The sequence below is a fragment of the Muntiacus reevesi genome, chromosome 6 (genome assembly GCF_963930625.1).
Source record: "Muntiacus reevesi chromosome 6, mMunRee1.1, whole genome shotgun sequence".
Taxonomy (NCBI): domain Eukaryota; kingdom Metazoa; phylum Chordata; class Mammalia; order Artiodactyla; family Cervidae; genus Muntiacus; species Muntiacus reevesi.
The window spans coordinates 50,233,841-50,257,830 of NC_089254.1; the positions used below are offsets into that span (position 1 = coordinate 50,233,841).

At 36.8% G+C, this 23,990-nt stretch overlaps 1 long non-coding RNA gene and 1 other non-coding gene across 2 annotated transcripts in view; both read right to left on the reverse strand.

Annotated features, from left to right (window-relative positions):
- Positions 1-7,252: 7,252 nt before the first annotated feature.
- The window catches only part of LOC136170957 (uncharacterized), a 38,599-nt gene continuing 21,861 nt past the window's right edge, over positions 7,253-23,990 (reverse strand). Inside the window, exons 5-6 of the long non-coding RNA XR_010663719.1 lie at positions 8,986-9,190; positions 7,253-8,312 (exon numbers count right to left, since the gene is read on the reverse strand). This is a non-coding gene — a long non-coding RNA (uncharacterized lncRNA). The remainder of the gene's footprint in view (positions 8,313-8,985; positions 9,191-23,990) is intronic.
- TRNAF-GAA (transfer RNA phenylalanine (anticodon GAA)) lies at positions 21,424-21,495 on the reverse strand. Its single transcript has one exon. It is a non-coding gene; the product is annotated as a tRNA-Phe (tRNA).

A 23,990-nucleotide genomic window follows, 5' to 3' on the forward strand; every position in this document is an offset into this window, starting at 1 on the left:
TCCTTTGTAATTTGTTCAAGAGCATTTCTTGTGGATACAAACAATGCCAGTGTAAACGTTAGATGCTGCAACATTTTAAATATGGTGTATTATTGTGATACTCACGCTGAAGCATATTTGCATAAAATTCTTTTAATCAATACTGTTTCTCTTGCTCCTTCTACCAGCAGGGCAAAGGCTTAGCATACTGCACAAAATAAAGTTGTTTCTGCTGTAGCCAGGTAACTTATCATTAAGCCTCAACTGTCAAACTCAATACAGAAAAATCTAGAAGCCAGTCCCTGAGTGACTGTTTCTGAAGCTGTTGTACACGGTGGGGAGGGCGAAAGTAGGAAAATGAGGAGGAGGAGGAGGCTCATGCCTTTCTAATCAAGAGCTGATGCTTTCCAGCACTGTCACTTTCCCCTCATGTCAGTAGAGGAGGGTTTTTCTAATCACCAGTGATCTTTGAAGAGTTCAACAGGCAACTCTATCTTGTATTCTGAGAATCTGAAGCACTAATGCCTCACATCAGAACCAGATTTGTGGATAACCAGTTAGACCCTGCTAAGTCAGCCTGATCCATAGCTAAATATATGTCGAGGGCACTGGAAGTATAGTCTTTTGGATATTTCCTTTCAGTAAATGCAAATAGTACAATGGTACTTAGGATAATAATAAGGCAAGCAACTTTTACCAGTGGTTCAAGCTGGGAACCCATGATTATTCAGATATCCATTTGTGTTTGTAAAGAAGCCGGGAGCTCTTGGCCTGCCATTTCTGAGGTAATTGCGCTTGGCAATTTTACAAGACAAATCAGAAAATAATCAGATTTCTCTCAAGCTCTCTTGAACCAGGTGGTGAGTCCAAGTTGAATAAACTGTGTTTTCACTGTGGTGATAGGGGAACCAGAAGAAAATGCCCTCCTCTGACCTCATACCAATGTCAGGCTACTCAGGCAGGCAAGAACCCAGAGCCCTGGAATGTAGAAGAATATGAAACATGCCCCTCTGAAAAAGTACGGTGTCTACCTTTGATAAAGTCAGCGGAAGATCTAGACAGATCAACTGTGAAGCCTTTGGTATCCTTCCTTGACCTCCCCTGAGGATAAGCAACACTAATTAATGTGGTTTTCTTGATAACTTAGAGGAGATCCAGTAAGCATTTCAAAATATGTGCATTGAAAATGTGCACATTTTCAATGTGCGTTGAAAATGATAAACTGGCAAGCACCTCTGGATGGTTCAGGGTAACACTGAAACCCAGAAAGAAAAAGATACGACCTGGGAGATTTTTATATCTCAACAGCTATTCTAATGTGAAGTGATTCTGAAGTGTTAGGTGAAAACAAAGTGGTCGGGTTAGCAACAATTCCTATACAGTCTGAGCTAGAGGAATGCTTCAATGTTAATTTAAGCTCTGAGACCAAACATGGGCAAAGTTTTACATTTGTAGTCATTTGTTGCTTTTGTGTTCCTTGGTATACTGGAACCAGCCCATTTTGGTTAGACTGAGCCACTATGAGCATCACTTCCAAACTCTGTATTCACTGACACCACATGGTAACTTGCAATTGTCCATCGTAGGAGTATTTATACCCCAGAAACAGGAAGTGGCCACATAAATATAAATCAGAGCTTCCTCCCATCCCAGCCTGTTGTTAAACATTTATAAGTGTCTGCCCATTTATATTGAAATAAGAAACGAAAACAAGCAGAGATCTTCAACTTCTTGCCTTTGGCCAGGGAATTCATCTCACTCAGATACTTTGGTCATGATGAGCCTGGGCCCTGGGGCAGCATTAGAATATTCATGAGTCAGTGTGTTTTATCTGGTAAATGTCTAATTTTCAAACTCTGGGCAAGTGACCCAGTCTCTGTGAGATTTTCACTTCTCATATGCAAAAACAGTTGTAATATCTGCTCTAGTTCACAGATATGTGGTATGATTGCAAATGAATAATGCATGTGAAAAAAACTAATTACAATGTATATAAAATTATATATTGTATGGTAAGATATTTAATATGCTAATACATAATATTGTGGTGATAATAGCTAACAACTGACATTTATTTAGTGTTTGGTATGTACCCAACACTGTTCTTAGTGCTCTACTTATTTTAGTCATTTTATCCTTATCAACTACATGAGGTTGGTGTAATTATTATTCCCATTTTACACTTGTGAAAATTAAGGTGCATTGAAGTTAAATAACTTGTCGAAGATCACACCATTAGTAAGTGGCAGAGCTGAGGTGACAAACCCAAGCAGTCTAGCTTCAGATCTTGAGCTCTTAACCACTATAGAGATTAAATGTCTAAGGTAAATTATAGATATTTTAAATAGATGATTTATTTACTTTAAGAGTGTAAACCTTAATTTCTACATTGGTACCATTTAAAATAAATCCCAAAATATCATAGTGAAAAGAGAAAAAAATTAAACCCAGTGGACAATTTCTGTTTAAGATTTTATGTCATATCAAGGATAAAAATATTGGTATTAGTATAATGTCAAGAAAACTCCAAGATTTAAAGTTTCATGAATCTTTAAAAACAAGAAAAATTGCAGCAAGAGTGCATTATCAAACAATTGGAGAGGGAAAAAAGAAAAATATGCTTCATAAAATCAGTGTTACCAGTTTGGTTGTGTGTGTATTTATGTGTGTGTGTGTGTGTGTGTGTGTGTGTGTATTTATATTTTAAGCATAGATTTGATCATAGTTTATGTGCAATTTTATAATCTTTTTCAACATAAAATTCCAGCATAAATAGTTTCCATGTTGCTAAAAATATACATAAAAGTTATTTAATGGATATTTAGAATAACTATACCATACATTATTTAAAAGAGTTTCTCTAATTTTCACATTTACATGTGTTTGCTTATCCTCTTTTTCATTCTTAATGATGGCATATTCACCTCTTGTATATACAGCTATTACAATATTTTTAATTACATTTTAATTTTTACCGAGTTTCATAAATGAAAAATCAATTCAAATGAGATGAAAAATACTGACTTTGGTGTGTGTGCTAGGTTGCTTCAGTTGTGTCCGACTCTGTGCAACCCTATGGACTGTAGCCCGCTACGCTCCTCTCTCCATGGAATTCTCCACGCAAGAATACTGGAATGGGTTGCCATTTCCTTCTCCAGGGGATCTTCCTGACTCAGGGATCGAACCCAGTTATCTTACCTCTGTCTGCATTGGCAGTCAGGTTCTTTACCACTAACACCACCTGGGAAGACTTTTATTGTCAAAAATATCTCCCTCTATATATAATGGCATTTGTTTATGATGTCATTATCAGAGTAGCAGAGATTCCATGATAGAGGTGTGTAGTGGGACTTATATATCATACTAAGATGCATTGTAGGTAATGAAGTTTTTAAGTTTTGGTTAAAATGGCAGCATTTGGCTTTTAGGATGATTGCTCTGAATGCAGATGGAAAGTGATCAAAGGAAGTCAAGATTGGTGTCTGAGAGACCACGCAAGAGGGTTTTAGAAGAGTTCAGATAAGATATAACAGTTCTGAATTAGGTCATTAGTGGTGGTGGTGGTGGTTTAGTCGCTAAATCATGTCCAACTTCTGCAGTCCCATGGACTGTAGCCTGACAGGCGCCTCTATCCATGGTATTCTCAAGGAAAGAATACTGGAGTGGGTTGCCATTTCCTTCTCCAAGGTCGTTATTAGTAAAGAGCAAAAGAAGAAAATAGATTTGTTTTTACAATAAAATCAACAAGACTGATGACTGATTGAATAGGGTATATGAAAATACTCTTTTCAGGGGAGAAAGCTTCTCAACAAAATTTTGAATATGTTAAATTTGACAGGCTCAAGCAGGTACATCCTGTAAGCAGTTTGATATATGAATAGACATACATGCATTCAAAACTCTGGGAGGAAGTATTATAAAGATATTAAATCAAGAGAGTAGATGAGATGTCTTAAACATAATGTTAAAAAAGCAGAGGGCAAAAAACAGAAACCAGAGAACTGAGAAGTCCAAAACAAACAAACAGAAACCAACCAACTAACCAAGAAAGACAGTCATCAAACAGTGATTGGTAGAAATGGCAGAAAATAGCATATGGAGACCAAGGAAGGAAAAACTTTAATGAAAGGGAAAGTTGTCAGGAATGTCACCAGAAGTCAGAAGACATGATGTCTGAAAGGTGTCCTTTAGGATTTGAAAAACAGAGGCCACCAGAACAGAGTGTAGGGATGTCAAGCTGCAGATGCCTTTGTATCAAAAGTGACTCAGTTTTCATTCTTCATCTTTACTTGTAATATCATCTATTAGATAAATTTGGTCTTATTTTTTCAACTTTTTTTGGGTTTATTGGTGTTTCCTATTCATTTACTTATTGAAGTCAATGGTTCTTAATGAAAGATCTGGGACCCTCAGGGAGTTCCCAAGATCCTTTTAAGGGTTCACAAAGCCAAAAGTATTTTCATAATAATACTAAGACATCATCTACCTCATTCAGCTCTCATTTTCTCATGAGCATACAGTGAAGTTTTCAAAAACTGGAGTCTGCAAAAGCAACACCATCATCATTCTGGCAGGTCATGAAATGTGTATTAGTTAATGAAATCTATTTCCCATAATTGTGTCTTAGAAGTTGTCCAGTTTTCATTTGTCACTGTAGTAAGTGTCAGCATATGTAACCCATAGAACAAAATCTCTTCTAGGTCATCAATAATTTTTAAGAATGTGAAGGAAGATTGATACCCCTAAAATAAGAAATGTTGATTGAAACTGTGCTTTCTTTGCTTTCTGTTATGATTTAGAATTTATATGCCTGATTTTATTTCTACAAATGTTTGCCTTTAAGAAAGAACAAATTTGCATACTAGTTGTAAACACCAAGAATTGTCACACCTGTTGACATAACTGGGCTTCCTTGGTGGTTCAGAAGTAAAGAATCCTCCTGCCAATGCAGGAGATGCGGGTTCAATCCCTAGGTCAGGAAGATTGCCTGGAGAAGGAGATGGCAATCTACTCCAGTATTTTTGCCTGGAAAAATCCCATGGACAGAGAAGCCTGGCAGGGTACAGTTCAGGGCATTGCAAAAATGTCAGACACACTTAGCAACTAAAACAACAGCAACCACATTGACATAGCTAAAATAAAAGTAGAGATATTAAGTAAATAGTTTGTATTTTTCTTCAGTCTTCCTATGTCCACTTACTAGTTTTGGAAATTCAAATTCAAGGTACAATTAATTTAATTTTCTTGTATTATCAATCTGACTTTCTCAAGTCATATTTTTGACATGGCTGCCATTTTGTATGCAGTTTTTCATGATCATGTTTCACAATTATTGAGCTTTATATCTTGATTAGTGACAGTAAATCTTTGGAACCATTATGTGGTTGAAAATTTCTTCAAATTGTCTTCATATGGGAATTAAAGCATGACTGAGTGTAGAGTTATCATATTATGTACTTTTATTCTTCCCACAAAATTCTGAATAAGTTGAACCATATCTTCTGGCTTTTAATATTGGATGAAACCCTGAGAAAAGCTTTATTTTTGAAAAAAAATTTTGGTAGTGTTATGTGCTGAATCACGCTACTCACCAAAAAGTTCATATATTGAAGTCCTAACTTTTAACACAGAATATGGCTGAATTTGGAGAGAAGATCTTTTATAAGTTAAATAACTTAAAGTGAGGTTATTGGGGTGAGCCTTAATCCAGTATGGCTGGTATGATTAGGACACAAACACACAGAGGGAAGGCCACGTGGAAACACATGGAGAAGACAGCCACCCACAAGCTCAGTGGAAACAAACCTTGCCAACACTTTGATCTTGAACTTCTAGCCTCCAGGACTAGGAGGAATGGATTTCTATTGTGTAAACCTTCTAGTTTGTGGCACTTTGTTATGGCAGCCCTAGCAAACTAATACGGGTAGGAACTTAACTACTTTTGTCTACAACTCTACAAAGAAATTTGTGTGTGATATTATTATTCCAGAAGTTCACAATATGATTACCTGGTGCTTTTGAAACTGTAGTACAGAATACTGTAATATTTTTGTAGAATGTTAATTGGTGTTTTTTTTTTTAAAGGAAATTCATGGTAATGTCAGAAAGCACCAAATAATAGCATAATTTCTTATAGATGTTAATATGTAATTTTTCACCTTAAATCTCTGAGATGGAGTTCTGATTTGTTACCGTTTTCTGAAACCTATGTCTTTTCAAATTGGAACGGCAATCCAATGAACAGTAAGAATACAAGAATTTTTAAAAATTACTTCTGATATTTGTTGAAGAAGGAGATCTTTCCATCTGTAGACTTGTATCTTTTTCCAGATACAAAAAGGATTTTTATACCAACTAAGGTTGAGGGTTATTGTTCTTTTCCCATTTGGTCTAATTCTTTTTTCTAAAATACCATTGACCATGAATATAGTTTCATTTTTTCTTTTTCACATTCTAATCTTTTATCTTTTTATCTCTTGTCTTTATGCTCTATGCTCTGGGGGGTTTCTCAAGGTTTCCTTAATCACTGATCTGATTTTATGAAGTATTGATTCTGCTCCTTTTATTCCTAAAGCTGATGTATATTCAGATGCTTTATGTTCAGTTCCCTTATAACCTGCTGCTGCGGCTAAGCCACTTCAGTCATCCCCGACTCTCTGTGACCCCCAACCCCATGGCCAGGCTCCTCTGTCCATGGGATTCTCCAAGAAAAAATACTGGAGTAGGTTTCCATGCCCTCCTCCAGTGGATCTTCCCAACCCAGGGATCACACCTATGTCTCTATGTCTCCTGCATTGGCAGGCAGGTTCTTTACCACCAGCACCACCTGGGAAGCCCAGTTTCTTATATAGTTCCTTGTTTTATCCCTGCCTTCTCTTACATATTTTGGCTATTTATTAAGCATTCCTTTCATCTGAGATTTATTTTGTCTTTTATAATATTTTGTCACCATTTTCAGTGTTCATTATATTCCTCCCTTTAATAATAAGTACAACATCTGATTTTCCCAAGACATTTCTGTTTGCTGTAGTAAATAGTTCAAGTTTCCTTTTACTTTCATTCCTGAGAAAATTTGTTTTTCATCTTGGGTTACGGTATAGATTCTTTCTGTTGGCTTCATAGTGAGTGAGTGCATGTATGCCATGAATGCACAGGGTTTATTTATGTGTTTGCAAATGCAGAAACTCATTAATAATAGGACTGTTCAGGTTAGTTGTTTGCCAGTATTTGGGGTAGGAGGACTTTTCTTCATTGCCCTCATTGCTTACACAGATGCTATCAGCATCTATTTCAAGTTAGTAAGTCAGACAGAATGGTCTCCCCGACATGAATTTTTTTGTCCCATTATTATCTAATTGTTAACAGTGGATACATTTATGATTACTATGTGCCAGTTATTATTCTAAGTGCTGTAGGTGTTTCCACTCATTTCAGCCTCACAAAAGCCTTTGGGGAACCTGAGGCACAATTAAGTCAAGTAACTTTCCCAGTTCAGTCAGTCATGTCCGACTCTTTGTGACCCCATGGATTGCAGCATGCCAGGCTTCCCTGTCCATCACCAACTTCTGGAACTTACTCAAACTCATGTCCATTGAGTCAGTGATACCATCCAACCAACTCATTATCTGTCGCCCTCTTCTTCTGCCTTCAATCTTTCCCAGCATCAGCATCTTTTCTAGTGAGTCAGTTCTTTGCATCAGGTGGCCAAAGTATTGGAGTTTCAGCTTCAGCATCAATCCTTTCAATGAATATTGAGGACTGATTTCCTTTAGGATAGACTGATTGGATCTCCTTGCAGTCCAAGGGACTGTCAAGAGTCTTCTCCAATACCGCAGTTCAAAAGTACCAATTCTTCGGCGCTCAACTTTCTTTAAAGTCCAATTCTCACATCTGTACATGGCTACTGGAAAAACAGTAACTTTGACTAGATGGACCTTTGTTGGTGAAGTAATATCTCTGCTTTTTAATGTGCTATCTAGGTTGGTCGTAGCTTTAGTACAAGGAGCAAGTGTCTATTAATTTCATGGCTGCAGTCACCATCTGCAGTGATGTTGGAGCTCAAAAAAGTAAAGTCTGTCACTGCTTCCGTTGTTTCCCCATCTATTTGCCGTGAAGTGATGGGACCAGATGCCGTGATCTTAATTTTCTGAATGTTGAGTTTTAAGCCAAATTTTTCACTTTCCTCTTTCACTTTCAACAAGAGGCTCTTTAGTTCTTCTTCGCTTTCTTCCATAAGTGTGGTGTCATCTGGTATGTGAGGTTATAGATATTTCTCCCACCAATTTTGATTCCAGCTTGTGCTTCATGCAGCCCATCATTTCATGTGATGTACTCTGCATAGGATGGAGAAGTTCAATACAGTCAGCAAAAACAAGACCAGGAGCTGAATGTGGCACAGACCATGAATTCTTTATTGCCAAATTCAGACTTAAATTGAAGAAATTAGGGAATACCACCAGACCATTCAGGCATAGCCTATATCAAAACCCTTAATGATTATATAGCAGAAAGGACAAATAGATTCAAGGGATTAGGTCTGATAGAGAGTGCTTGAAGAAGAATGGACAGAGGTTTGTGACATTGTACACGAGGCAGGGATCAAGATCATCCCCAAAGAAAGAAATGCAAAAAGGCAAAATGGTTGTCTGAGGAGACCTTACAAATAGCTGTGAATAGAAGAGAAGTGAAAGGCCAAGGAGAAAAGGATACATGTACCCATTTGAAAGCAGAGTTTCAAAGAATAGCAAGGAGAGGTAAGAAAGCCTTCCTCAGCAATCAATACAAAGAAATAGAGTAAAACAATAAAATGGGAAAGACTAGAGATCTCTTCAAGCAAATTAGAGATACCAAGGGAACATTTCATGCAGAGATAGGCACAATAAAGGACAGAAATGATATGAACCTAACAGAAGCAGAAAATATTAAGAAGAGGTGGCAAGAATACATAAAAGAACTATACAAAAAGATCTTCATGACCCAGATAATATTGATGGTGTGATCACTCACCTAGAGCCAGACATCCGGGAATGCAAAGTCCAGTGGGTCTTAGGAAGCATCACTATGAACAAAGCTAGTGGAGGTGATGGAATTCCAGTTGAGCTATTTCAAATCCAAAAGGATGATGCTGTGAAAGTGCTGCACTCAATATGCCAGCAAATTTGGAAAACTCAGCAGTGGTCACAACTGGCAAAGGTCAGTTTGCACTCCAATCCTAAAGAAAAGCAATGACAAAGAATGCTCAAACTATAGCACATTTACACTCATCTCACATGCTAATAAAGTAATGCTCAATCTTTTCCAAGCCAGGCTTCAACAGTATGTGAACCGTGAACTTCAAGATGTTCAAGCTGGATTTAGAAAAGGCAGAGGAACCAGAGATCAAATTGCCAACATCCGTTGAATCATCGAAAAAGCTAAAGAGTTCCAGAAAAACATTTACGTCTGCTTTATTGACTACGTCAAAGTCTTTAACTGTGTGGATCACAAAAATCTGTGGAAAATTCTTAAAGAGATGGGACTACCAGACCACCTGACATGCCTTCTGAGAAATCTGTGTGCATGTCAAGAAGCAACAGTTAGAACTGGACATGGAAAAACAGACTGGATCCAAATAGGGAAAGGAGTATGTCAAGGCTGTATATTGTCACTTCTGCTTATTTCTCTTATATACCGAGTACATCATGTGAAATGCTGGGCTGTATGAACCACATGCTGGAATCAAGATTGCCAGGAGAAATATCAATAAACTCCTATATGCCTGCAGATGACACCATCCTTATGGCAGAAAGTGAAGAAGAACTAAGGAGCCTCTTGATGAAAGTGAGAGAGTGAAAAACTTGGCTTAAAACTCAGCATTCAGAAAACTAAGATCATGGCATCCAGTCTCATCAGCTCATGGCAAATTGATAGGGAAACAATGGAAATAGTGAGAGACTTTATTTTTGGGGGGCTCTGAAATCACTGCAGATGGTGACTGTAGCCATGAAATTCTTTTTCCCGTTGATCCAATGGATGTTGGCAATTTGATATCTGGTCCTCTGCCTTTTCTAAATCCAGTTTGAACATCTGGAAGCTCATGGTTCATGTACTGCTGAAGTCTGGCTTGGAGAATTTTGAGCATTACTTTCTAGCATGTGAGATGAGTTGCAAGGTGATCCAATCAGTTCATCCTAAAGGAAATCAGTCCTGAATATTCTTTGCAAGGACTGATGCTGAGCTTTGACCACCTGATGTGAAGAACTGACTCATTTGAAAAGACCCTGTTGCTGGGGAAGATTGAAGGCCAGAGGAGAAGGGGAAAACAGAGGATGAGATGGTTTGATGGCATCATGGACTCAATGGATGTGAATTTTAGTAAATTCTGGGAGTTGGTGATGCATAGGGAGGCCTGGCCTGCTGCAGTTCATGGGGTTGTAAACAGTCAGACATGACTGAGTGACTGAAATGAACTGAACTGACTCTGCATATAAGTTAAATAAGAGTGACAATATACAGCCTTGATGTATTCCTTTCCCGATTTGGAACCAGTCTGTTGTTCCATGTCCAGATCTAACTGTTCCTTCTTGACCTCCACACAGATTTCTCAGGAAGCACGTCAGGTGGTCTGGTATTCCTATCTCTTGAAGAATTTTCCACAGTTTGTTGTGATTCACACAGTCAAAGGCTTTGGCATAGTCAATAAAGCAGAAGTAGACATTTTTCTGGAACTCTCTTGCTTTTTTTATGATCCAACGGATGTTGGCAATTTGATCTCTGGTTCCTCTGCCTTTTCTAAATCTGTCTTGAACATCTTGAAGTTCATGGTTCACATACTGTTGAAGCCTGGCTTGGAGGATTTGGAGCTTTAATTTACTAGTGTGTAAAATGAGTATAGTTGTTCGGTAGTTTGAACATTCTTTGGCATTGCTTTTCTTTGGGATTGGAATGCAAACTGACCTTTTCCAATTGTGGCCACTGCTCAGTTTTCCAAATTTGCTGGCATATTGAGTGTAGCACTTTCACAGCATCATCTTTAGGGATTTGAAATAGCTCAACTTGAATTCCATCACCTTCCCTAGCTTTGTTCATAGTGATGCTTCCTAAGGCCCTCTGGACTTCGCATTCCAGGATGTCTGATTCTAGGTGAGTGGTCACACCACCATGGTTATCTGGGTCATGAAAATCTTTTTTGTACAGTTCTTCTGTGTATCCTTTCTACCTCTTCTTAGTATCTTTTGTTTCTGTTAGGTCCATATCATTTCTGTCCTTTCTTGTGCCCCTCTTTGCATGAAAAGTTCCCTTGGTATCTCTAACTTTCTGGAAGAGATCTCTAGTCTTTCCCATTGTATTGTTTTCCTCAATTTCTTTGCACTGATCACTGAGGATGGCCTTCTTATCTCTCCTTGCTATTTTTTGGGACTCTGCACTCAAATGGGTATATCTTTCCTTTTCTGCTTTGTCTTTAGCTTCTCTTCTTTTCTCAGTTATTTGTTAGCCCTCCTCAGACAACCATTTTGTCTTTTTGCATTTCTTTTTCTTGGGGATGGTCTTGATCACTGCTTCCTGTACGATGTCATGCACAAGCTATGGAATATTAAGGAGCGAAGTAGGTACCTGACCTCTGTGCAGTAGCATTTCTCGTATGGACTGAGATGAGATGTCCTTCTCCCACTGCCTCATCATCTGAACATGCAAAATTATTTCATATGTTGTTGTTGTTCAGTTGCTCAATCAATTCCGATTCTTTTTTACCTCATGAACTGCAGCACGCCAGGCTTCCCTGTCCTTCACTATCTCCTGGAGCTTTCTCAAGCTCATGTCCATTGAGTCAGCAATGCCATCCGACCATCTCATCCTCTGTCATCCCTTTCTCCTCCTGCCTTCATTCTTTCCCAGCAGGAGGGTATTTTCCAATGGGTTGACTTTTTGCATTAGGTGGCCAAAGTATTGGAGCCTCAGCTTCAGCATCAGTCCTTCCAATGAATATTCAGGACTGATTTCCTTTAGAATTGATTACTTTGATCTCATTGTAGTCCAAGGGATTCTCAGGAGTCTTCTCCAACACCACAGTTCAAAAGCATCAATTCTTAAGCACTCAGCCTTCTTTATAGTCCAACTCTTGTGTCCTTACATGACTACTGGAAAAACCATAGCTTTAACTAGACAGACCTTTGTTGGCAAAGTAATGTCTATGCTTTTTAATATGCTGTCTAGGTTTGTCCTAGCTTTTCTTCCAAGGAGCAAGCATCTTTTAATTTTGTGGCTGCAGTCACCTTCTGCAGTCATTTTGCTGCTCAAGAATATAAAATCTATCACCATTTCCATTGTTTTCCCATCTATTTACCATGAAGTGATGGGACTGGATGCCATGATCTTAGTTTTTTAAATATGAGTTTTAAGCTTTTGAATGTCAAGGTTTAATTATGTCATATCTTCACCCATTATTTTAAAAAGTCCTATAATCCTTTTCTTACTTAAAAAGCTTACTTTGGTGTATACTAATTTGTGCAGTGTATACTAATTTGTTCCTACCTTGCTACCCTCCTGTTGCCTTGTAAAATTCCCATGACAAGAGGGAATGTTGAACTGGCCATGCCTTTCTATGATTGGCTTGGTATTGTTCTTGGAAAATAGTCTTCAATTAGATACAGAAAGAGAGGTGCTGATGGCATAATGGTTTGTAATGGTCCTGTCCAGCTCAAACAGTATCTTTGACATAGCAGAGAGGTGCATGGAGAATTCTCTCTGTTAAGACATCAAGTTTTTGACACAAGCTCACAGTGGGATTCGATGGAAATGTCCTTCTTTGTTCCTGCATAGCCCTGATAATCTGCCTTAGGGCTCCTCTACTTTGGTCCTGGAAATTCCTCCTGGGATCACGCAGATTGTAAAGAACATTCCTAGTTACTAGCATTATCGGAACTGTGCTTGTCTTTGTTCATTTGCATGAATACATAAAAGGGAAAGCTTAACCTTATTATTTTCTACAAAGTGGCAAACCAGTGTGATGTTCTAACCAGGCAGTTTGGAGGATGGAGAATCAGGGTCAGTTGTGTGAATGAGGTCACTGAGGGGAAATGTTGACAATGTAGATGAGACAATGTCCAAAAAAAAAAAAAAAAAAAATCTAAACATCAAGGCCAGAGCTGTGATGGAAAGGAAGACATTAACTGAAAAAGGACCAAAATAGTGGCAGTCAGGTAAATGAGCCAGTAGAACTTAGAGAAAATATCCACTGTGATTATGATCTACAATGAATATAATTCTTATGTAGATATCTTATGTAGATATCTTGGCTATTTCATAGCTAGAAGTAAGTTATCAAGGCCAACTAATTTAATTTGTTAAAAGTGAAAGTAAAATTTGCTCAATTGTATCCAGCTCTTTGTGACCCCATGGACTATACAGTCCATGGAATTCTCCAGACCAGAATACTGGAGTGGATAGCCTTTCCCTTCTCCAGGGGATCTTCCCGACCCAGGGACTGAATCTAGGTCTCTGGCATTACAGGTGAATTCTTTACCAGCTGAGCCACAAGGGAAGCCCATTTTTAAAAATTATTATTATATGTTAATCTATTAGGACAGAAATCATGTAAATACAACCTAAACCCCATCATCTAAGGAGCCAAAGACTGTAACTCTAAGACATCCTAAGAAGAGGGAGATTCTTAACCAGATTTTTTTTCTATGGATTGCTTGCATTGGACTAGGTTTGTTGGGCTTTCACTGAAGTAAAACATGGTATCTGTGGGAGTATATAACATCTTGTATGAAATATTCAAATTTTCTATTTTGAGTGAATAGGCAGATGAAGAAATAGACTATGAAAGCTTAGTGAATAGCATTGAAGCTAGGATAGATTCATCTGGACATGCACAACAGGAGACCCAAGGCTCGGACTTGATGCCCTCAGTCATTCTAAGTAGTTGACTTCTGGCAAAGTGGTTACTGAGAGAGCCAACAGGAGAGTATTTTCCTCCTGAATGGTTTTCCCTTTGACCTCATGCTGATTGGGATAATCAGGTTGCTAGGTTACTCTCTGATGTAAAAAATAAGGTCAGTGAATCACTAATGGAAGGTATGTATGGTTCATGTCAGTGAGGGAATGAAATGCATCATCATCATGTTGAAGATCAACCACTGCTAAGGTAGATTTAAGTTTATCAAAGGTGTTAGAAAAAGAATAAAATTCAGAGCAATTATATTCTGAAAATGTTGGAAAATCAAGAAGATACAAAAATTCTTCAGTTTTTTTTAACCTGGTGCTTGACATCAGCATATGTGTCATATGTAGATGGTAGCATACTACAACAGATGCTCCCACAAATGATGTCTATGAAATTCCCCATAGCCCGAAGTGAAGTGAAGTCGCTCAGGGGTGTCTGACTCTTTGCGACCCCGTGGACTGTAGCCTACCAGGCTCCTCCGTCCATGGGATTCTCCAGGCAAGAATACTGGAGTATTTCCTTCTCCAGGGGATCTTCCTGACCCAGGGATTGAACCTGGGTCTCCCACATTGGAGGCAGACACTTTAACCTCTGAGCCACCAGGGAAGCCCTATGAACTTCCCCATGGTCTACATTCAATAGCATGAATTTTCCTCAGCATTCTCTGTTCTTCCCAAATATTCACACATACTGACCTGTGTGTTAGGAACTCTGAAATTGCTACTGAAACTAGATATTTACTTGTAATTTTTTTCAGGTTAAAAAGAAGGGCTAAAAAGATCCTAACAGAGCTTATCCTACAGTGAGAGTAAGCACATCATCATCTTGTACTGGTTTTGGTAGAAGCGACCTCTCTGTGATTTCGACTGTTTTCTTTTGAACCTGGAACTCAGAATGCCCTAAGCACCAGCACATATTAATACATTATATTATACTGTCTAGTACATGTATATATACAATCTAGTACACAGACTTTTTCAACCTCAGTGATCTCAGCCTTGTTTAGAATTTTGACATTTACTTTGTGGGAGAAACTACTGGTTCAACAAGATCATTTTCTGTTCCTTCTTAGGCTACTGAACTGACTACATTTCTTTTTTCTTTTTTTTTTTTCATTTTTTAGTTAATATTGAAGTATAGTTTATTAAAAATGTTGTGTTAGTTTCAGGTGTGCAGAAATGTGATTCAGTTATACAAGGCTCTATTAATTTTCAAATTTTTGTTCTCATTTAGGCTTTTACAAAATATTGAAAAGAGTTCCCTGTGCTATACAGTGGGTCTTTATTGGTTATCTGTTTTAAGTATAGCAATGTGTACTTGTCAATCCCTAATTCCCAATCTCTACTTCCCTCCCGCCTTTTCTCCTTGGTAACCATAATTTCATTTTCTAAGTCTGTGTGTCTGTTTCTGTTTTGGAAATAAGTTCATTTATATCATTTTTCCTTAGTTTCTGCATAAAAGCAGTATCATATGATATTTGTGTTTCTCTGTCTGACTTTCTTCACTTAGTATGATAATTTCCAGGTCTATCGATATTGCTGCAAATGGCATTATTTCATTCTTTATGATGGCTGAGTAATATTCCTTTGTGTATACACACACACACCACACCTTCTTTATTTATTTATCTGTCAGTGGACATTCAGGTTGTCTCCATGTCTTGGCTCTTGTAAATAGAGTTGCTATGAACACTAGTGTGCATGTTTCCTTTTAAATTAGAGTTTCCTTTAGGTATATGCACAGAAGTGGGATTCCTGCACAATATGGTAGCTCTAATTTTAGTTTTTGAAGAAACTTCCGTACTGTTCTCCATAGTGGCTATCCAATTTACATTCTCACTAACAGCATAAGATGGTTCTCTTTTATCCACAACCGCTCCAGCATTTGCTGTTTGTTGTTTGCAGCTTTGTTGATGATGGCCATTCTGACTGGTGTGAGGTGATATCTCATTGTAGTTTTGAGTTGCATTTCTCTAATAATTAGCGATCTTGTGCATCTTTTCTTTCTTTTTTTTTAAATTTTTTTTATTAGTTGGAGGCTAATTACTTCACAACATTTCAGTGGGTTTTGTCTTACATTGATATGAATCAGCCATAGATCTTGAGCATCTTTTCATGTGCCTCCTGCCCATCGGTGTGTCTTCTTTGGAGAAAATCTATTTAGGTCTCCTGCCCAGTTTTTGATTGGATTTATTTATTTATTTGTTTGTTTATTTTTTGTATTGAGCCGCATGAGTTGCTTGTCAATTTGGGAGATTAATCTCTTGTTGTTTGCATCATTGCAAATATTTTCTCCTGTCCTGTGGATTGTCTTTTTGTTTTGCTAGTGGTTTCCACTGCTGTACAAAAACTTTTGAGTTTAATTAGGTTCCATTTGTTTCTGTTTCTTTTTGTTCAGTTTGTTGTTTTGTTTACTTTTATCATTTTGTTTTGTTTATTTTTATTTCCATTACTCTAGGAGACAGATGAAAAATGGATTGCTGCAATTTATGTAAAAAAAATGTTCTGTCTAGTTTCCTCTAAGAGATTTATTGTGTCTGACCTCATATTTAGGTCTTTAACCAACTTTGAGTTTATTTTTTGTGTATGGTGTTAAAGACTGCTCCAGGTTACTTTTTAATATGTAGCTGTCCCATTTCCCCACTACCATTTATTGAAAAGACTGTCTTTCCTCCATTCTGTATTCTTGCCTCCTTTGTTATAGATTAATTGGCCATAGGTGCATGGGTTTATTTCTTAGCTTTCTATCCTGTTCCAATCATCTACATTTCTTCTTTTTTTTGGACCAGTACTATACTGTTTTGATGACTATAGCTTTGAAGTATAGTCTGAAGTCAAGAAGCCTGATTCACTCAGCTCTGTTTTCTTTCTCAAGTTTGCTTTGGCTATTTGGGATCCTTTGTGTTTCCATAGAAGTTCTTAAATTATTTGTTCTAGTTCTGTGGAAAATGCCATTTTGGTAATTTGATAGACATTGCATTGAATTTGTAAATTGCACTGAATAGTATAGTCATTTTCACAATATTTGTTTTTCTCAATCCAAGAACATGATATATGTTCCCATCAGTTTGTGTAACCTTCAGTTTCATTCACCAAAGTCTTATAGTTTTTGGCATACAGTCCTTTTGCCTCCTTAGATAGGTTTATTCCTGTGTATTTTATTCCTTTTGATGCAATGGTAAATGAGACTGTTTCTTTAATTTTTCTTTCTTATCTTTTGTTGTTAGTGTATAGAAATGCGGTAAATGAGACTGTTTCTTTAATTTTTCTTTCTTGTCTTTTGTTGTTAGTGTATAGAAATGTGGTAAATGAGACTGTTTCTTTAATTTTTCTTTCTTATCTTTTGTTATTAGTGTATAGAAATGCAACAGATGTCTATGTATCAATTTTGCATCCTGCAACATTACTGAATTCATTAGTGAGCTCTTCTGGTTTTCTGGTAGCATCTTTAGAATTTTCTGTGTGTACCATCATGTCATCTGCAAACAGTGACTGTTTTACTTCTTTTCCTATTTGGATTCCTTTTTTTTTTTTTTTTTTCCTTCTCTGATTGCCATGGTTAGAACTTCCAAAACTATGGTGAATTAAAGAGATGAGAGTAGATACACTTGTCTTGTTCCTTATCTTAGAGGAAATGCTTTCAGCTTCTCACCATTGAATATGATGTGACCTGTAAGTGTGTCAAGATAGCCTTTATTTTGTTGAGACATTTCCCCTCTGTGCTCACTTTCTGGATTGTTTTTTTTTATTATTATTATTATAAATGGGTGTTGAATTATGTCAAAAGCTTTTTCTGCATCTATTGAGATTATTGCATAGTTGCTTTTTTTTTCAACTTATTTTGTTGTGTTATATATCACACTAATTGATCTGCAGATATTGAAAAAGCTTTGCATCCCTGGGAATAAGTCCCATTTGATTATGGTGTTAAGCTTCCTTTTCAATGCAGGCTGGCCACATGTTGAAGGTTTAACCAAGGAATATGAACAGAAGTGGTCTTCTGTGGTTTTCTAGAAACCCCTGTGACATTATATGTGACTGTATATTGAAGCTGACAGAGAAACCATCAGCCTAACTCTCTAGATGAAAATTTTGGAATCTCCACACTGTTCTCCATAGTGGCTGTACTAGTTTGCATTCCCACCAACAGTGTGAGAGGGTTCCCTTTTCTCCACACCCTCTCCAGCATTTATTGCTTGTAGACTTTTGGATAGCAGCCATCCTGACTGGCGTGTAATGGTACCACATTGAGGTTTTGATTTGCGTTTCTCTGATAATGAGTGACGTTGAGCATCTTTTCATGTGTTTATTAGCCATCTGTATGTCTTCTTTGGAGAAATGTCTGTTTAGTTCTTTGGCCCATTTTTTGATTGGGTCATTTATTTTTCTGGAATTGAGCTGCAGGAGTTGCTTGTATATTTTTGAGATTAATCCTTTGTCTGTTGCTTCATTTCCTATTATTTTCTCCCATTCTGAGGGCTGTCTTTTCACCTTGCTTATAGTTTCCTTTGCTGTGCAAAAGCTTTTAAGTTTGATTAGGTCCCATTTGTTTATTTTTGCTTTTATTTCCAATATTCTGGGAGGTGGGTCATAGAGGATCGTTAAAAAACTGGAAATAGAACTGCCATATGACCCAGCAATCCCACTCCTGGGCATACACACCAAGGAAACTAGATCTGAAAGAGAAACATGCACCCCAATGTTCATCGCAGCACTGTTTATAATTGTCAAGACATGGAAGCAACCTAGCTGCCCATTAGCAGACGAATGGATAAGGAAGCTATGGTACATGTACACAATGGAATATTACTCAGCCATTGAATCAGTTCTAATGAGATGGATGAACCTGGAGCCCATTATATAGAGTGAAGTAAGCCAGAAAGATAAAGACCAATACAGTATACTAACAGTATACATACTAATGCGTTAGCATGGAATTTAAAAAGATGGTAACGATAACGCTATATGCAAAACAGAAAAAGAGACACAGATGTACAGAACAGAATTTTGGACTCTGTGGGAGAAGGCGAGGGTGGGATGTTCTGAGAGAATAGCATTGAAACAAGTATACTATCAAGGGTGAAACAGATCACCAGCCCAGGTTGGATGTGTGAGACAAGTGCTCGGGGCTGGTGCACCGGGAAGACTCAGAGGGACAGGATGGGGAGGCAGGCGGGAGGGGGATCAGGATGGGGAACACATGTAAATCCATGACTGATTCACGTCAATGTATGGCAAAAGTCACTACAATATTGTAAAGTAATTAGCCTCCAACTAATAAAAATAAATGAAAAAAAAAAAGGAAAATTTTGAGAGAATCCATTATGTTGTTCTCCCATTTGCCAACCTGAGGAGACATTGGAATGTTATGTAAACAAATAAGTTTTGGTTGCTTTGAGTCATTGTGTGTTAGGTCTGTGTATTACTGCAATATATGTTATGAAAGAGTACTTTTAAGTGATGTGCTCAGTTTTTCTCATGTACATACAATTTTATCTTATAAGCAGATTGTTATGGTAAATGAAAATATAGATACACAGTGGCTCAAGGAATAGTAGTTAAGAGAATAAGTTTTCAAGGAATAGTAATTACCCTTAGTAGTATGATCCTGGCTCAAAAGGAATTCTTAATAACTCACTTGTATAACAACTAGCTGTAAAATGAAAATCTTTTAGTCTGTTGGAATGTTAACAGGCTTCTAAACTAAACTCCCAATGCTCAATCTGAGTAGATGATGCGTTAAGACACTTCTTTATACATGTAGTTGAAAGTTTTTATTCCTGTTTTCTCAAATAAAACTTATGCAGATGACACCACCCTTATGGCAGAAAGTGAAGAAGAACTAAAGAGCCTCTTGATGAAAGTGAAAGAGGAGAGTGAATAAGTTGGCTTAAAAAACTCAACATTCAGAAAACTAAGATCATGGCATCTGGTCCCATCACTTCATGGCAAATAGATGGGGAAACAGTGAAAACAGTGGCTGACTTTATTTTTATCACTGCAGATGGTGATTGCAGCCATGAAATTAAAAGACACTTGCTCCTTGGAAGGAAAGTTATGACCAACCTAGACAGCATATTAAAAAGCAGAGACATTACTTTGCCAACAAAGGTCTGTCTAGTCAAGGCTATGGTCATGTATAGATGTGAAAGTTGGACTAAAAAGAAAGCTGAGCACCAAAGAATTGATACCTTTGAACTGTGGTGTTGGAGAAGACTCTTGAGAGTCCCTTGGACTGCAAGGAGATCCAACTAGTCCATCCTAAAGGAGATCAGTCCTGGGTGTTCATTGGAGGGACTGATGCTGAAGCTGAAACTCCAGTACTTTGGCCACCAGATGCGGAGAGCTGACTCTTTTGAAAAGACCCTGATGCTGGGAAAGATTGAGGGCAGGAGGGGAAGGGGATGACAGAGGATGAGATAACTGGATGGCATGACCGACACAATGGACATGGGTTTGGGTGGACTCCAGGAGTTGGTGATGGACAGGGAGGCCTGGCGTGATGCAGTTCATGGGGTGACAAAGAGTCAGACATGACTGAGCGACTGAACTGAACTGAACTGTGGCAGAGTTCTAAGTTGACCTTTAATGACCTCAGTTCCTTGAATTTCTATCCATGTGCAATTACCTTCTCCTTGATTGTGGGCTGCATATAGTGACTTGCTTCTAACCAGTAGAATACAGCAGAAGTAATGGGATGTCACTTCTATGATCAGGTTACAAAAGCTTATGACTTGCATCTTGCTAGCACACTTATTCTCTTATTTGACTTTCAAATTCAGAAGCAAAATGCCATGTCAGAGAGTCCCATACCTCAAGGGATTAATTGAGAATATGCTCTAACCAAAATCAGCAGGGTACTGAGGCCCTAAGTCCAATATGTCTGAGAAATTGCATTTTGTAAAAATGTCCAAGTGAATGTAGTAGGTTCTTCTCCAGTCAAAGCTTCAGGTGAAACTGGAGACCCTGGACTGACCCCTTAGTTGTGAGAGAATGTAAGTCAAAGGATCCATTTAAGCTCTATCCAGATTCCCGGTCCCCAGAAACAGAGATAATAAATGTGTATTGAAGTTGCTCAATTTGGGGGTAATTTCTTATGCAAACAACAGGTAATTAGTATGCATGGGGTATTAACAGACCTCTGGACTAAATTTCACGAATCAGTCAAAATAGCTTGTCCCTCAGATAGCTTTCTTCAACATTTACAGTTGAAATGATCATCTCTTTGGCTTTGTTTTTTCCAGAGACAGCATATGGGTATTTATATATGACATTTTAATATGTATTATAATGCTTTTCATGCCAGCTTTATATTAGAATATAGGCCTCTCGAAGGGAATGATGACATCTTACCTATGGTCTTCATGTCTTCTGTGGTTTGGGTCCAACATGTAAATGTGTGTGTTCTTAGCCACTCAGTCGTGTCCAACTCTTTGTAGCCCGCCAGGCTCCTTTGTCCATGAGGATTCCCCAGGCAAGAATACTGGAGTGGGTTGCCATGCCCTCCTCCAGGAGATCTTCCCAAGCCAGGAATTGAACCTGGGTCTCCTGCATTTCAGGCAGATTCTTTACTAGCTGAGCTACCAGGGAAGCCCAATATGTAACTGGTATTCAGTAAATGCTGAGTACCAATACTAAATAATAATAAATAAATACTAATAAATGCTGAAATAATTGAACTTTCTACTATTTTGGAAATCTGCATTTATGATTGATTTAGATACTACACATTTCCTCTTCTAATAAAAAGTACCTCATTTCTGTCAAATTATGAACAGTTTATTTTTGTTTTGCAGTTAAATTTATTTTCAAATATCCTCTAGAATCATCAATTGTATATTTTTACAATTTTACTAAATTTGTTTTTAGCATAATTTTCTAGGAAAATATTCATGGAGCTTTCTCTTACTTAGATTCCACAGAGGATTAATTTAAAAAAACATGACTCAGATTTACTAACTAAATGCAATTTCTTTTTTCCCCAAAGTAGCAACATAAACAGCTTTATTATAATATATACATATATATATATATATATATATATATATACACATTTTATAAAAATGTATAGAAGTGTTTAAGGATCTAGGAATTCGGTTTCAAGGGAAACTAAAAGTGAAATCTTTAAAAAAATTATGGTGTATATATATATAAGTAACCAATGGTAGTTAATAATAGACTTATGTATACCTGTGTTTGTGCATAGCTTATATTTTTGTGAATACATATAAAATACATAAGATGAGTTAGAAAAATTAAAATCTCACTTCTAAATAATAAAGGAATTCTTTTTTTATATTTGCTCTGCATTTCATGCTAAATTTTATTAAAACATATTTTAATATCTTTCATTTAATATCCATTTTTGTCTAATTATAATCTCTTATCACTTAATAATAGAGGATAAGAAGCCTTTTAAGCACATAAAAATGATGACATTTTGATGAAATTCAGTTGAGCAATAATTTTATCAAATAATATATTTCTTTTAAAAAAATACTAGTAAGGAAAATACACAAATTGGATAGCATAGAAAGAAAAATGTCATCTTAGATCATTTGTCCTACCTTTCAGGTAACTATGTGCAATTCTATACTTACACGTGTGTTGATATAAGCTTGAAATTCATACAATATGGGATGAATAAACTTTTCAATACATTATGGCAGTTATTTTATGACAGATACTCATACTATTTCTGTAGATATAAAAAATGTGTATAAATGATGTATAGATGCCAAAGCAGGTAATTTATAAAAGAAAAGGCTAGAAATCATGCTTCCAAATGGATGATATTCTTTTTGTATTAATTCCCTTGCAAAAGCTCTTTCATAGGAATCTTACCATAGTCCAAATTAGATGAATGTATGAGTTGCAAAAGTGTTGCAAAATTGCAACAATGTCACTGTTGTAAAAATGTCACTGTTCAAAACAATTTTGAAATACCTGTTTTGATATTATGTAAGAGTCACTCAGTAAGCACCATAAGACATTAGATCCTCCTTTGTGAGTAACCAAACCTACTTGACATTTATCAAATTTTGCCAAGATTAAGGAAGCCATTAACATAAAAGTGCCATACCTTCTTAAGGCAATTTCAGAAGATAAGTTGAAAAACTTTATTGAACAGTGGTATAATTATTGAAATAAAGTCCAATAGCTTTCCATGACAATTGCTCCATGGAAGACAGAATTGCTTTTTTGATTGTATACATATCAGTATTTTTGCTTATAACATTCTGACAGTATTTTTCCAACTCTAGTTGCTTGTATAGAACTGTCTAATGATACATGTAGGCATACATTTGTTTATTTTGTTATTTCACAGATCAGTTCTATCATACTCTCTCCAAAACTTATCTGAATACTAAGTTTAAATATTAATAATAGAAATCATTAGCAGATATTTGAATATAAATAATTTAAACTTATCCCTACTGCTAGGAAGAGAATCTTTAAATAAAGTGTCACTGAAAGGCAATAAAGAGGAGAGAATATTTAATAATATCTTATCTACTCCATTTTAGAGATGAGAGGATTAAGACTTAGAGGAGTTAAAAGATTTTCACAGAGAAAACAAAATCTTTCGGATGTAGAAAATATCAAAGTGATATGATCTTTTGGACCACAGAAATAGCAACTAAATTCCTTAGGTTTCTATTAGATGACATAAGAAGGGTAAAAATCAATGCTAATGTTTTGGGACTTACATATATCAAGTTACCCTAAGATATTAACTTTGTCATTGTTTTGATGTTTAGAATATTTTACTGCATTTAGCAACTAGCACAAAATGAAAAGTGCTAAATGCTTACTCTTCACATTTTAATTGCTACAACCCTGATTTTTCCAAGCAGTCAGTCATTGTGTACCTGGGCAATCTGAGCTGACAGCCTTATCACTAGGCCTTCTTTCTCCTGTACATGCTAAAGAAAACAGTAAGACGTCCTTTCTTTTAATGAAAAATTCCAAGAATCTAACTTTTCCATTTTCTGATGACATTTGGTAACCCCTCTCAGAACAAATAAATCTGAACCGGTATTATTTATATAACAGGAATTCCAAACATATTTTAATTACCTTTT